Consider the following 13,919-nt stretch of genomic DNA (forward strand, 5'->3'; position numbering starts at 1 on the left):
TGATGAAAATTATAATTGAATTTTAATTGATGGTTTTAGAGTGCAGTGGTCGCATTTTAGTGCAGTGGTTGCCGAGAAGGCATGTCTTTACGTTGAGTGTGAAAGTACACAGACACCACTGTATATCGATTTACTAGCTACAAAGATGGAAACGTCTTGTTTAATAATTACTCAATCATGCTGCTGATACTTTCTGTTTAAAAAATTCCCAAAGATGATTCACTTGTCGTTGGATTAAAGGTGAAGTCGTTTTAATCCCTAGCGATACTTTCAGTAGTCTAATTCAGAGATTTAAGACCAAACATGAATTGCTACGAGTAAGATCGTGGTATCAAGTTTCGAGATAATGGATGATAAAGATTTTGTAGCAATTGAAAATCCAATAAAATGTCGTTACCAATGTATGGTCAAATAGTAGCACAAAGGGTTAAGTAATGGGATACCACACCAACAGAGAATAATTATAAATTACTCCAAAATTTAAAGCAATTTAATCGAATTCAAATTCCTATTAGGATCGAACATAGCGATGACATAGACAAATCTATCCTACCCAAATAGGGACGAGGGTATACGGGGGTTGCGCGTCACTGATCAACGCCACCCTCCTAACACAAACGCTCAGAAAACACCGATTGTAGAGGCCAGATCACCCTCGTATTTACTACAACAGATACGGGGTTGGATATCCGTAGAGAGCCATCCCTCGGCTCCTCGGAGCGATTCTCGTTGCGCGTAAACAGAAAAACAGAGACACCCTCGTAAAAGCTTTCGTAGACGTCCACTTTCACCCCGAGAAGATCGACGGAACGTTCGCTCTCGGGCCACGGTGTATTACCACCTCTGGCTGACTGGTGGAAGCCACTTCTTCGTAGACAAACGGCCAGGACAAATACGGTTGACGCTCGTCGACTCCGGCGACAGAGGACCCGAGATAAAAGCGATTTCTAAAAAGCTCGAGGAGACGGTGTACTTTGATCATCCCCCTGCAGGATAACAACGGAAAGGGATGCGGTAGTTTTTGCGCCGACTGTTTATTTAGTTCATTTAAGTGTTTACCGCGATGTGTCCTTAGAGGAAAGACAAACGAACGTTGGCAACGATACGCCTCGCTGATCCGCTCTTGAGTAGCAGCGCGAACTGGGAGTTTGGGAGACCACGAAAATGAGATTTTTGCTCGCGAGATGGGTAAAAGGTTCGTGTGTGTGGTACTCGACCAACTTTTCACGCAAAATCATCATTTATATCATCAACGTTTTTGAAAGTATTTTATTGTTATTTAAGACCTTTATTTAAGACTTCGTATGTCCTGCCCTGTATAATCATCTCAATATTCTATATTCATATAAACGCACGAAAAAGAAGCGTAAAGCTTACGTAAGAACAGCAGAGTTTAAAAACTACACCGAACGACCAACAGTAAATCTCGTCGAGCACCATCGGCGCCTGAAACCTTTTCTGCCAATTTGACGCGAATTTGAAGGAAATTTCATCTTTTTTACGGGCGATTTATTTAACGTGCCTCTGTAAAAATGAACAGACAAGGAGGACGGCAGATTTTGTTATGGATATTGCCCCCCGAGCCTGAGAAGAGCTCGACTCGAGCGTAAAAACCTCTTTGGATAAAACAGGAGAAGAGTGGTAAATGGAACGCGACACTTATAATCTTCTTCCCTCTTTCCTCGCCGCCGCCTCCGACGGCCTATATTCTATCGTTTTAAATCAACGCGTCCGCGATTCCCCTTTCCACGGTTCCGTTTCATCTAGATTTTCCGCGCCGTGAAAATAAGGGATGAAACTGATAAGGGAATCGAATTCGCCAAAATTAAACGACCGTTGTTCAACAGAAAGCCAAGACGCTGCATGCTACGGTGGGAACTAAGCGACGAAACTTCCTAATATGTTTTCATTTTTAGTGGTGGTATATATTATCTTTTACAGATTTACTATTTATTATCAGAAATGATTTGAAATAAACATAGGAAATATTCGAGTAATGTACTAATAAGATTTCAGTTTTATTTCTAGCAACGTCATTTAAAAATATCGAGTATTGGAATTATATCGAAATAAAAATTTTAAAGAAACTCCTCTTCGTGCAATTATTTGAAATTGCGCAGAAAGTGTACATTTCGCCGTAGCGAGCAAAGCGTAAACTGACAAGGAATAGAATGTCGTCTCGCGTAACGAAGTTTTGCATAATCCGCTATTCCGTCGTATTTATCGGAAACGGGGAACAGAACGGAGAAATCGGTATCGGTAGTTGTAATTGCGTTATCCCTGCACGGGAGGGATATTTTTCCAGGCCGGCGAAAGAAATGAAATATGCACATAATAATCGTGGAATAGGAGGAGAGAAGGATTGGAGCCGGTGGGGCGAAATCATGCGCGAATTTCGAACGAACGAGACGGGCTGTATATGCAACAGCTTCATTCATTATTAATATCGACACGCTGTACACGTGCAAGGATACATACGTGATCGCAGCGAGAATAGCACGATCGCCAGGCTGCCGGCGTCGGCCCGATGAGAAATGCATTGAACATACCTGCAACACAAAAGAAAAGAAACGTTAAAATGACTCTATCTGTACGGGCACGAGCAGCTTCTACGCGTCAGAAATTGGCAAAATCTTTATTCCAATAAAAATTTCAAACGTCGAATTAAAGGGATTTAAAACGTATATCAATTGAATATAACAGAGTTACACTTAGTCGACGAATAACAGATAAACGTATTAATTAGAAGTAAACTCATTCGATGGAAAAAGATACGTGGTTTACTCAAAATAAGTTGTTTCGTCGAATAAAGACACTTTTTATTTGAAATGAATAGTTCAGTAAGTTAGTTTTTAAGTTTGCATTATATAAAAACACAATTGGAACTTAAAAATCAAATATTCTACAATGAACAAATACAAACTTAAGCGTCCAATAGAAATACACGTAACGAATGAATTGCTACATATTGATTCCAATCACTGTCTATTATTCGAATAAGTTCCTCCCTATATCTGAACCAGGTACACGCAAAGAGAATATCCTTTGGCATGCGTAGCGCAGCGAAATTTTTCTGAAATTCATCATCCTTTTTCCTGGCAACCGGAAGAGGAAGAGTCGCCGATCAGTTAGACGGAAGCGTCGCTGCGTCTTCCTGTCTGCAAATTTGTTTTGCCCCAGAAACGAAGGCAGACGAAAGTACACGGAACCTTATACCCTCCCATCTTTCAACCCCTTTTTCCCATCCCCGTGGCCCGGGTCACGGCAAAGTGGAAAATCTCTTTTGTAAGCTGGAACATGTTTCCGCTCCTCCCGCTCGTTTATTTTAATATTTGAACGAGCCTGAACACCATCAACGGGAAAAGCGCTGAAAGCATTCTTAAAAGGGACCTTTTGTGCATGCTTTCTACGCCGTGGAAACGCGCGTGCCTCTGCGCACAGGAAGTATCGCTGTATCGTTAATCAAACTCTCGACGATTCGATCACTTCGCGATCCGCGATACTACCTTTGCATGTTTTACCTCGCGTACAATTGCTCTCTTCCCAGTCGTAAATTAAACAAGACGGAGACTTGACTCTTAATTTTTTATCTGTGGAGCAATACTGCGAAGGGAGATGACAAATTTAACGTTTCGATCCACGAGGGTCGTTCGCAGCCAATAAAGAAATATGAATAAATCAAACAGGTTGGAGTCTCGAAAACGAGAAATTCATTCTTCAAGATGTTCGATTTATATCGAGAGCTCTACTCAATCAATAAATAAATATGAATAAATTAAACAGAACGGAGACTTGACTTCTTAGTGTTTGTATTTGAGAAAACAACAAATTTATTACTTAACGTTTCAATCTATAATGCGGACACTTTTCAAAAATTTATTTCCAAGATATTACTATTCAAAATGTATAACATTCTCTCTCGAAAAAATTTCTGTCTTCGACATCTATCCCGAGCAATCAGGTGATTAAATAAAGAGCCTACACGATCCAATTCACTCATCAGATATTTTAAATAACGCGTTCTTTACAGCAGCCGATATAGCCGAAGCGTTATCAGCCAGAATTACGCGAACACGAAGTAATTCGATGCCGGAAACACCTTCGGCTAGACAAAGCAAGCTGATTAAATCACGCAGACAACTGATTCAGGGAGCATACAATGTTATACATTGTATGCGCATACATGTCCCCCCGAATCATCGTGTGCGCCCCGGGACAAGGGGTGCGCGCGCGTGACAGAGCCGTGTGTAATTCACAATTCATGGAAACGAGGTCGTAGCTCAAGCTGGAAACCCCAGACGCCCTTTCTCGATCGGTCTTCTCCGCCGGCATTTCTACTGACGGAAAAAAGCGCGTTTCAACCGCGAAATCGATTCCATGTGACAAGCCAAATGTCGCGCTTTTTCCCCCAGCTATTCCATGGCGGCATCAAGGGGTTGAAAAAGTGGTCGGAGCGTAACGAGTTTTTTTTTTTCGCGTTCGTTATTAAAAAGCCGTGCGAATCATTCGAGCATTGCATTACGGGCAACGTTGACTCGTGAATTCTCTTTAGGTTTGTGGAGAAATTGTTCTTTGTCTTCTCCCGACAATCAACGAACCAACTAACAGAAACAATTTTTTTATTTTATTCAATTATATCTATCATTAATGAAAATGTACATTATTGTACATTATTCCCTCCATTTCTGTGTTTCTCATTGAAGGAAACATATAATTACTATAAACAACATTCCCGCAACGTGTCGTAAAAATAAATTGATAAATTCAAGACTCTCGCAACAACTTGAACGTAAATTCGAGCAGAGATTCATTTCGCTGTATTCTCTTCCCAAAAATTCCCAAAGATGACCCGATCTTCCTAAGCAGCCTCTGAAACTAAGCGCTCTGGAAGAGGTTCTCCCGCAGTGCGCTCATTACCGCCCGGTAATATCTCCAGTTTCCTAAACTGCGCAAGTTTGAAGATAACAGCACTCGGTCCCACGAATCACAACGTCGAAGCGTTACGGTTCCCAAAGCGTTTCTGCCAAGTTCGTCCTCGTATCAGGCAAAAACAAAGGTACCGGAGAAGAAGCGCGAAACTCCTCTGTCGAGGCAAACAAAGTTCAAGTAGAAATTAATCGTGCCGCGAGTGGAGGGCGGAATTTCGACGTGGAACATCACTAATGCCCGCTAAATTACGACCACCGAATTAAATTCACCGATGCTAACAATATTCAGACGGCTGGCAGGAAAGCAAAGAGGGAGCCCGACTCCGGTGACTCAGCCCTGGCTTTCTTCCTGCGGCTCCGTCCGGAGGAAACTCCGGCTTCGAAATACAAGATGCTAATTGCTAAACGGGGATGTACACCAGATTCTAGCCGGCTTATCCCTCCTGCCTCTGGATTTCCTTCGCGCAGCCCTTTCACCATTCACGTTCCCGGTTCCCCCTGAGCCGCGAAACCACTGAATATTCAAGCACCGCCGTAGAAAGAGCGATAAACGCAACACGGCTGTGTTTCTTCAGGTATGAAGCGACAACCAAGCTCTGACCTCTCTGCCTGCACGGCCTGAAGAGCCCTTTCGATTTAATTCCATTTCTACGTTCGACTCCGTGATCGATTGCCCGTTATTGTTTAACCCTTTCGCTGCCAGGGGGTAGTTTGTATTCAGATTATCGCTTCGCTGTTGCGAGTGTGAGTATTCGTGACGAACAATCCTTCGTCGCGAATAATATCGAGTTAATGGCTGCGAACTTGTAAAGTGTAAAGTGTAAAGTAAAATTAGAGATAGATTAGTCAAACAAACATTCACTTATATATTTAAGTATTGTAATATATTGTATTCGCTGATGTTGCATACATTTATATAAATTAATTTCGTGAGGTCTTACAAAATTGTCTAGAAATTGCTAATAATTAAAAAAAAATTTCTCATAGCGCAAGACGTTAACACAATAACATACTTTTACTACTTTCTAATCCACTATTGTCGCACTTACAATCGGTACACAATAGTACAACACGAACGATACTCGTAGCAATAAAGTTCAAAGGGTACGAGCAATTCAGCTTTCAGTAGGCTTCATCCAGTCGACAAAAGGTTAACACGCTTCCACTTTCGACAGTGTAACATTGTTGTTCAGCGTCGAGAGCGAATGGTCTGTTTTAGGTGTCAGCATTTATTACCCTATTCACCATCCAAGCTGTTGCTTGTTGTATAATAAATTACTCTATTATCAGTGATACGATTGCTCTATTGCCTCGCCAGTCGGAAGTACAGTAGCACCTTGATTATTGTAGGAAATTGGAAAATGCTGCAACTATCAATCTATTAAAAAATCAAAAATCTTACAGTTAGACAATGAGAACAATGTAAAAGCGACTCGAGTTCTCTTTTACTGACTCCTCGAATTTCAACACACTTGGTCCAGGGATTCTACAGCTTCTAGACTTCTCTCGTAGAGTAGCATTTATAAGAAGACCCAAAATAATAATTTAAAATTTTGAGCAAAGCTCGAGGTCTTTATTTGACCCAAATCTCAGTTCAGATAGGAGCGTTTAAGTTTCAAAAATAGGTGGATTAAATTAAACGAATAAGGTGGATGTTAAAGCACATAACTATAATTTCGACTATTTCAAACATTGAAATTACTATTTGAAGTATCACTTGAATATTTCTGAACGAAGGACGCCTCTTACACACGAAGAACAATTACTAATTACAATTACATACTACACCTATGAAAAACTCAACTGCAAAGTATTAGAAAACAAACGCTTAAATCCCCTTTAGGGAAACCCTTCGTTTGCTATACAAAAATTTCTTTGTGTCGATTTTGGATAGTTTCTCAGGAACACCTCGTATAATCTCGGATATTCAAACAAACCTAAGCGAGTGCAGGATCCGTGGCAGGCTGAGAGAATAGCAAAACACCGATCCGTAAGAAAGAGTTCGGAGCAGCCGGTTATATTCCCAGTGCGAGAACACGCATCTCGTTAAGCGGGAACAAGCACCGCAAAAGGTACGTACGATTCTCCTTACGACCCTTCGGGAATGAAGACTTAAAGAAGTTAAGGGCTCGTCGGAAGGCGGGTTTGCGGAACGGCCGACAAGAACGTAACTTCTTAGCCCGCTATGACGCCGCGGAAAGGCGTGCCCGATCTCTTGTTAGAATTTCTCTTGTAACGAAGTCGTTAGTTGCTGGACAATGTAGACGACTCCTCGTGCACCTTTCCGTTAACGCTAGGCAACTGGACTGCCTCCTTCGTTCTCTGGTTAATGGGAACGGTTGCGCCGCTGAATCGAATCTTTGTTATAGGTGAAGTCTAGTTCGTGTCACGAAAAAGGGGATGCTATTTACGAATTTTTTGGAGAGAGACTAATGAAGATAATCGGCCCGTTTATTTATGGGAGATATTTGTTCATATTTACGAGAGCGTTCGTAAATATTTTCAGAGAAATTTGCTTGATATGAATTAGATTCCTTTTTTATTATTATTCCTTTTTTACTCCTTCAAAAATTTGATTCAATATCGTATCTTTAACAGATTTTAAATAACCCTATTAAGCTCCCTCACTTGCAACCATGTTCACCGCAATTTTCTAGCACAATGATAAAATAGCCGCGATAAAAGAATATGAATTACATATTCAAACAAGATTTTACAACACTTCTAAATCTGTGTATACCACGTCTTTCTTTCACGGCCAATTAGAATTTTCTCCTGGCGTATGCCGATCAATTTTCGCATAATCGCGTTCGATCGTGTTCCAGACAACGTCGTCGCAAATTATCCCTAATAGCCGGTATAACTCGAACGAAGGTTCTCAACCGCGACTACTGCGTGGGAGCCGCGTGGGCGTCGCATTATGCAAGCAAATTGCCTGATCGTAGAAACTACTGCTTCTGGTGATATGAGTCGTCTGATGCGTTTAGCATCGAATAAACGTCGCGACAAAGTTGCCAACTGTTCGTTACTCTCCTCGTTCGCGGCGAAACACTTTATGGGCGCGACGCTTCACGGACCTCTGCACTATTTAGTGGGTAAAATTTTATTCGAATAACAGACGTTCCAGACGTTTATTCCGTTGAATTGTTATTTATATCTTACTTCGTTTGTTTAATGTGAAATGTTAGCCAAAATTCATTATACACCTACATAATTCGAATTCTAAATTCTAGATAGTTCAAATTCAAGACTTATTACATGGCTATGTAATTTGAATTCTAAATTCATTGTATACCTGAACCGTATAACTGACATTTATAATTTATTATGTATTTGAAATCCAAAATTATATTTCTATTATTATATAACACAAATGTTGAATTCGTCATATAATTTAAATCCAAAATTCATTATATACTCCAAACATAAAATTCACTACAACCAAGTAGAAAAGAAACCAAAGAATTCCTCCCCTATTCCATACTTTTCTAACCTATATCCACCCTTAACTGCCATAAGTCTTTCCTATAGAATTCCCCCGAACGTTATCCTTCCTATTTTCCCAACAAACCCACTTCCATTTCCAACAACCCATCGCGTCATAAAAATTCCAAAAGTGCAAAGCAATCGATTCTTAATGCCGAATATATCGGCTTCTCGCGGTTAGCCGTTCAATTTTAAACTCCAATACACTCCTGACGTTTAATCTGCCGAAGGAGCCCAGGAGTACATCCCGATATCCGGCGATATCAGCGAGCAGAGTGACGTCGATAAGCATCGATCCAGACAAGCGGACAACCGAAAATGCACAACCCTGATCGCCTACCATGACATACGTTCTAGGCCACTAATCTTGGCGGGAATTGCATCCGAGACCACGAACATAGACGGCAAGGGAGACCGAGAGACGTACGTAACTGCGAACGGAGAAAGACAAATAGGCGGAGATACCGTGGTCTGAAGAGAGAAAGGGCACCGCGGGGGAAAGAGAGAGGACCATCGGCTGGTGGACTGGTCACACACGAAGAGATTAGTCGTAAATGCGTTTGTAATCTGGTGTAAATCCTGGCGATTCGTCGTAAGTCCATTAACAGTGCCGCAGAAACACGAGAACCGTCGGTGCACCCGACAGAATACCATTATCAGACCGGTAAACAAGTTTCTCTGGCGTGCTCTCGACGAAATCGAGTTGTCCGACAGATTTCCAGGTATCGCTTTCTGGCTTCGCTCCAAATCCTTGCCACGAGGTGTTCTCGGATCCTTGCGGATACCATTTGTAGCGGCCTTTGCCGATTAATCGGAACGGGAGCCTGCGAGGGGGTTACGATGACTGAATGGGAGTTTTGGGACACCGTGCGTCACTGGAGGACAGACGAGCGAGGTATTTCGTTGGATGAAACGTGATTCTTTCGTATTTCGTGACGGATTTATCGAGCGACATCTCTTTATTTGGTATAAGGTAGTATTTATAGCTGTGAAGTTTTTCAATTATCGTTCTAATGCTTCTAATTCTAATTATCGTTCTAATGCTATTAGTAGAAACTAATTTTGTGCTTTTCCGAAGTAAAATTGTCACATATTTATCATGGACAACCGTACAACTACGAATCATTCCTCAGTTACACATTCCGAGACAACATACACCAAACCCAAATATCAGAGCAATCTGTGTGGTTAATTACTACGAAGGTTGGTACTTGTACCGAGGGTACGTATTCGGAGAGTAAATATTTAAACTGGAGTTACGAATAATTAAATGTAAAAGCAGAGAATTAATTTTCACACCTAATGTTTTAAAATAATAATGCTGTCGTATTGTGTTGATGGGTCTATTAAGATAAGCAGTGTAAGAAAAATTAATGTATCAGTTGCTTTGCAATTAAATTATAAGAAAAGTTAGATTCGTCAAATACGACTAATTAAATACAGCACGTGATTAATTAAAGACGTCGCAGTATCATTGCACGATGGTACAGATTATCAGTGACATGTTTATATATTCAAACTCTTGGTTTATTCTTAACTTGTTCCAACTCTCGCGATAACACGCCGCAAGAAAAATATTTTCATGCAAATAAGACGCAATTATCAGCCGAGAGTGCTAAATTAAAATGTAATTTTAAACACGCTACTATTCTTGGAAAAATGTACTTATCAATTTCTACATAATTACGTACTGATTATGGACAAAATACTTTCGCATGCGACGAATATAATAGGATATGTAAACGTTAAATGACGTATACACGAATATCTATATATTTAATTAAGACACAAACGGTGGAAAAGTTAATAACGACTTCATAAATTACTTTTTCTGTATTTAAATTGAAGATGAATTCCAATTCTGACAGAATTTATTTTGCTAAGGTAAAAGTTCGTATCTGTAATTCTCTAAAGCGATATAATTTAGATAGATAGTTGAAAAGTATACGCATTGTAATTTAGAAAAATCAGTTCTTATTCTTGCTCAAACAGTACAATAACTTAATGATGGAACTAATACGTCGGTCGCTTTTGACCCGACCGTAGAAGAGAGGAGGGTTAAAAGAATTTATTTTACAAAAATGCCAAGCTAGATTTGATCGAAACAGGTGTCTAACGTTGGTCGCTGCTCTGATATCGAAATTCCACGAAACTACCAAGGGCGACCGTGCCGCGAGTTGTATCCCTGTGATTTACCAGCGAACCCCAAAAGTAAACAGCGGGTATAATTACAGCCATTGTTGAACGACTGAGCGGCGAACGAAATCGTCGAGGTAACCTCGAAGGGTGAGGAATCTAGTTTAAAGTTTCTCTTTCGTTGTCAGCGAGTCGACGATGACGTCGTTGTCGCCTCCTCCAGGATGAAGAACCGGGCTTAAGGTGTACACACACACGTTCAGCCAAGAACGATGCAATTACCCGGGTAATGAAGGAACTTTCCTGGGAAGGTTATCTTTCGTCGAGTCACGGCTGCCAACTTGAAGCTGGCGAGGCCAATGACAAGGGGGCTGCTCCAAGTTTTACGCCCTATCGGCACCACGTATCTTCACTTTTATACTGACAACCTTTATTTTTACCACGAACACCGACAGTTTTCTCCCCTCGGCTCCCCCTCCGGCCCTTTGTATTCTTCGGTGGATTTAATATTGCACGGCGTTGCGAGCAACAATCACCCCCTGGAACTAATTCTGGGGAACGGAGGAACCCCTAACGGCGCTGCACTTCTTCGAGTCTTAATCAATCTTCCCGCGGAAGAACAGGGAAAGTTTCGATGTTAGGCCGCGTTGCGCAGTTAGGGTAGCGTATGGGAGCCGAAGATTGGATCGCGAATTTGCAACGCGATGACTGACGTCCCTATTATTTTAAACTATCGGAGTGGTGAGAATTTCACGATTATCAAATACCATGGCAATAATTTCATGTAGTGCATTACAGTATATCTCTACACTCATCCTTAAATTTTAATAAAAATAAATGACAGTCAGTTATAGGATAAAATATCTCAACAATAATATGAATCAAAGTAATCTACTTCTATTAGTCCAAGGAAATGTTAAAAGGAACATATTTGTATCTACATCTAAACATATTTAAAAAAATTGAATACTTAATCAAAATAAGGAATCAATAGATAAATCTAGTCAGAATTGCAAATACTGCTCGTATATATTAAACATAATAAAAACGAGCATCTACACACCGTGGTCATAGCAATCAGTGAAAAGGAAAAGCTGCGTAATTTAAACGGACTCGATTTAGTCCGATCTCGATATCATCGAATTGGGCCGCATTTGTCACGATCGAGGATTCAATGTCTTCTTAATAAGGATACCCTTACTAACGAAGCCACAACGATGTAGAGTCGATTAACTTGATTAAGATACATATTCGCGTGTCCGCGATGCGAGACGCGAAAGAGGGAGAACCTCTGACTCCGGATGATTGGACGGATATAAATGGATGACAGAGTGACAGCACGGAATGAGACTGACCTTGCGAATGAGAAGGCAACCTGAATTTAATCCTTCAGGGCTATGTGTCTGTGCCGGATGCACAAATAACAGTAATAACGCCGCGCGGCAGCCGTCGCACGCCACGACATAATTACGCGCATAAAGTAATACTCGATACGAGCAATCAAATCTTTCAGAGTGCATCGTACACGTAAGGACACATTTCTATTAATATTTCAAACGAGTTTGACGTTAACGTGCGCGGGAAACTTGTACGAATGTAGAGAGCTGGAACTCGATCTGGCGACTGCATAGTTTTAGTTGATTCAGAAAACTGATCGCGAAGTGTCTTTCACTAAGGTTCATTCATATGTTACGTTACATTTGAAAATTATTGGAACAGTCTACAAGTGTTAACAACATTATATTACGTGCTTGAGATGTTTGACAGTGTTTTTTTTTTTTTTTTTAAATAGATAATTTAGAGAATCAATAAATTATTATTGCACGTCTCTTTGTGTTTTGTTAAATTGCTTCTTTAACTTACCATAGAATCAGATGTGCATCAAATATTTTAATTGAATTATAAACGACATTTGGTTCGAATATCGCACGATCCAATACAGTAAGATTAACGAAGCGACTAATGCAATAATTAATGTAACGGATTAGATTTAATTTAATTAGATACATAGTTTCAATCCATGAATGTCATGATCATTACTATAATTATTAGATACACGCCAGACATTAACAAAATTAATTGCGTTATCATCAGTTTCACATTTACATAATGTCACCAGTAATTCATCTGCTACAACAACATAGACGTATATTGAATCACGTAAATTGATAATAAATAATTATTACGAAGTATTTAAGTATTTTAGTGTGCACATGTTCTTTAATTAAATTTTATTTACTTTAGCTCAATTAACTCGCGGCATATAAAGGATATTTGTTTCATTCTACGACAAAAGTTCAGCACCACTGTAATTATTTTAATTCGAGTACAATTCTTTAGTTTCGTTACACGTATCGAGCCTCAATCCCTTCAACCTTCATCGTCAGATTAAAATCAGAAAGTTTGTCAAAGAATTTCTAAGGGACAAAGACAACGTAGATTAGAATTATAATCCCTGGTGTTTCACAGCTGCAGCAATGAGACACGGTTTAACACGCGTCATTTAACAGGAATCAAGGCCGAGTTATGAAATGAAGCAAATACTGGACTAATTTATTTAAACGTTTAAACCAACCAGTAATTACGTCTCCACCTGTTTGTACTCCTAAATGAATAATGTCACGTTTGAGTAGCTAAAATAAAAATTTATTTAAATAACACTGAATTCTGAACGCAGGTGTCTATATTTTGATGAAATTATTACGACGACGGCGAGGACGCAATTCCATTAATTACAGAGATAAACGGCGGCGACCAGGAAGCGAGAGAACCGATCGATTGATTTTATCGGTCGACCAATTTTAACATAAACATCACGGGGAGAAACATCGCCGATATCGAGCATGGGCAGTGTAAATAACAACAAGCGCGGATGTTCAATTGACAGAACGTAAAATGAAGATTAGCATAATGCGCTTTTAACTGAGCCCGGTGTATCAACGCTGAACACGACTTTGGTATCGCGATACGCAGATCTGTTTTCAGTTTTCGATTGGACTGATCCGGATCTATGAAAATTTCCAACTGGTTTATATAAAGTGTTTATAAAGATGTTATCAATTTTTATGTAGAAACAATCTTATGCCTTCTAGAAGCATCACTAGGACTTTAGGATTTTTTTTTTTAAAAGACACACTCATCGGCTCAGTCGTGACGAATAAAATAGTAGTACGATGACGAAAATGAAAATTGATGAGATTGTGTTCGAGTCTTATTCTTGATGTCTAAGTAATTAGTAAAATTTCGTCAAACATTTCAGCGTTTCTGCGATTTTTCGTCGTCGTAGTTAAATGCACGTCTCGTAAGGGGGATCAGGATTTCTTCGATTGAGAAACGCGCTAGCAATTGAACAATTTAAATTCTCTGGAT

The 13,919-nt window shown here is 40.0% G+C and overlaps 1 protein-coding gene across 3 annotated transcripts in view; it reads right to left on the bottom strand.

Annotated features, from left to right (window-relative positions):
* The window catches only part of LOC128876968 (uncharacterized), a 321,109-nt gene that overhangs the window by 178,981 nt on the left and 128,209 nt on the right, over positions 1–13,919 (bottom strand). The window lies entirely within an intron of this gene.

Source organism: Hylaeus volcanicus, chromosome 5, assembly GCF_026283585.1.
Source record: "Hylaeus volcanicus isolate JK05 chromosome 5, UHH_iyHylVolc1.0_haploid, whole genome shotgun sequence".
Taxonomy (NCBI): Eukaryota; Metazoa; Arthropoda; class Insecta; order Hymenoptera; family Colletidae; genus Hylaeus; species Hylaeus volcanicus.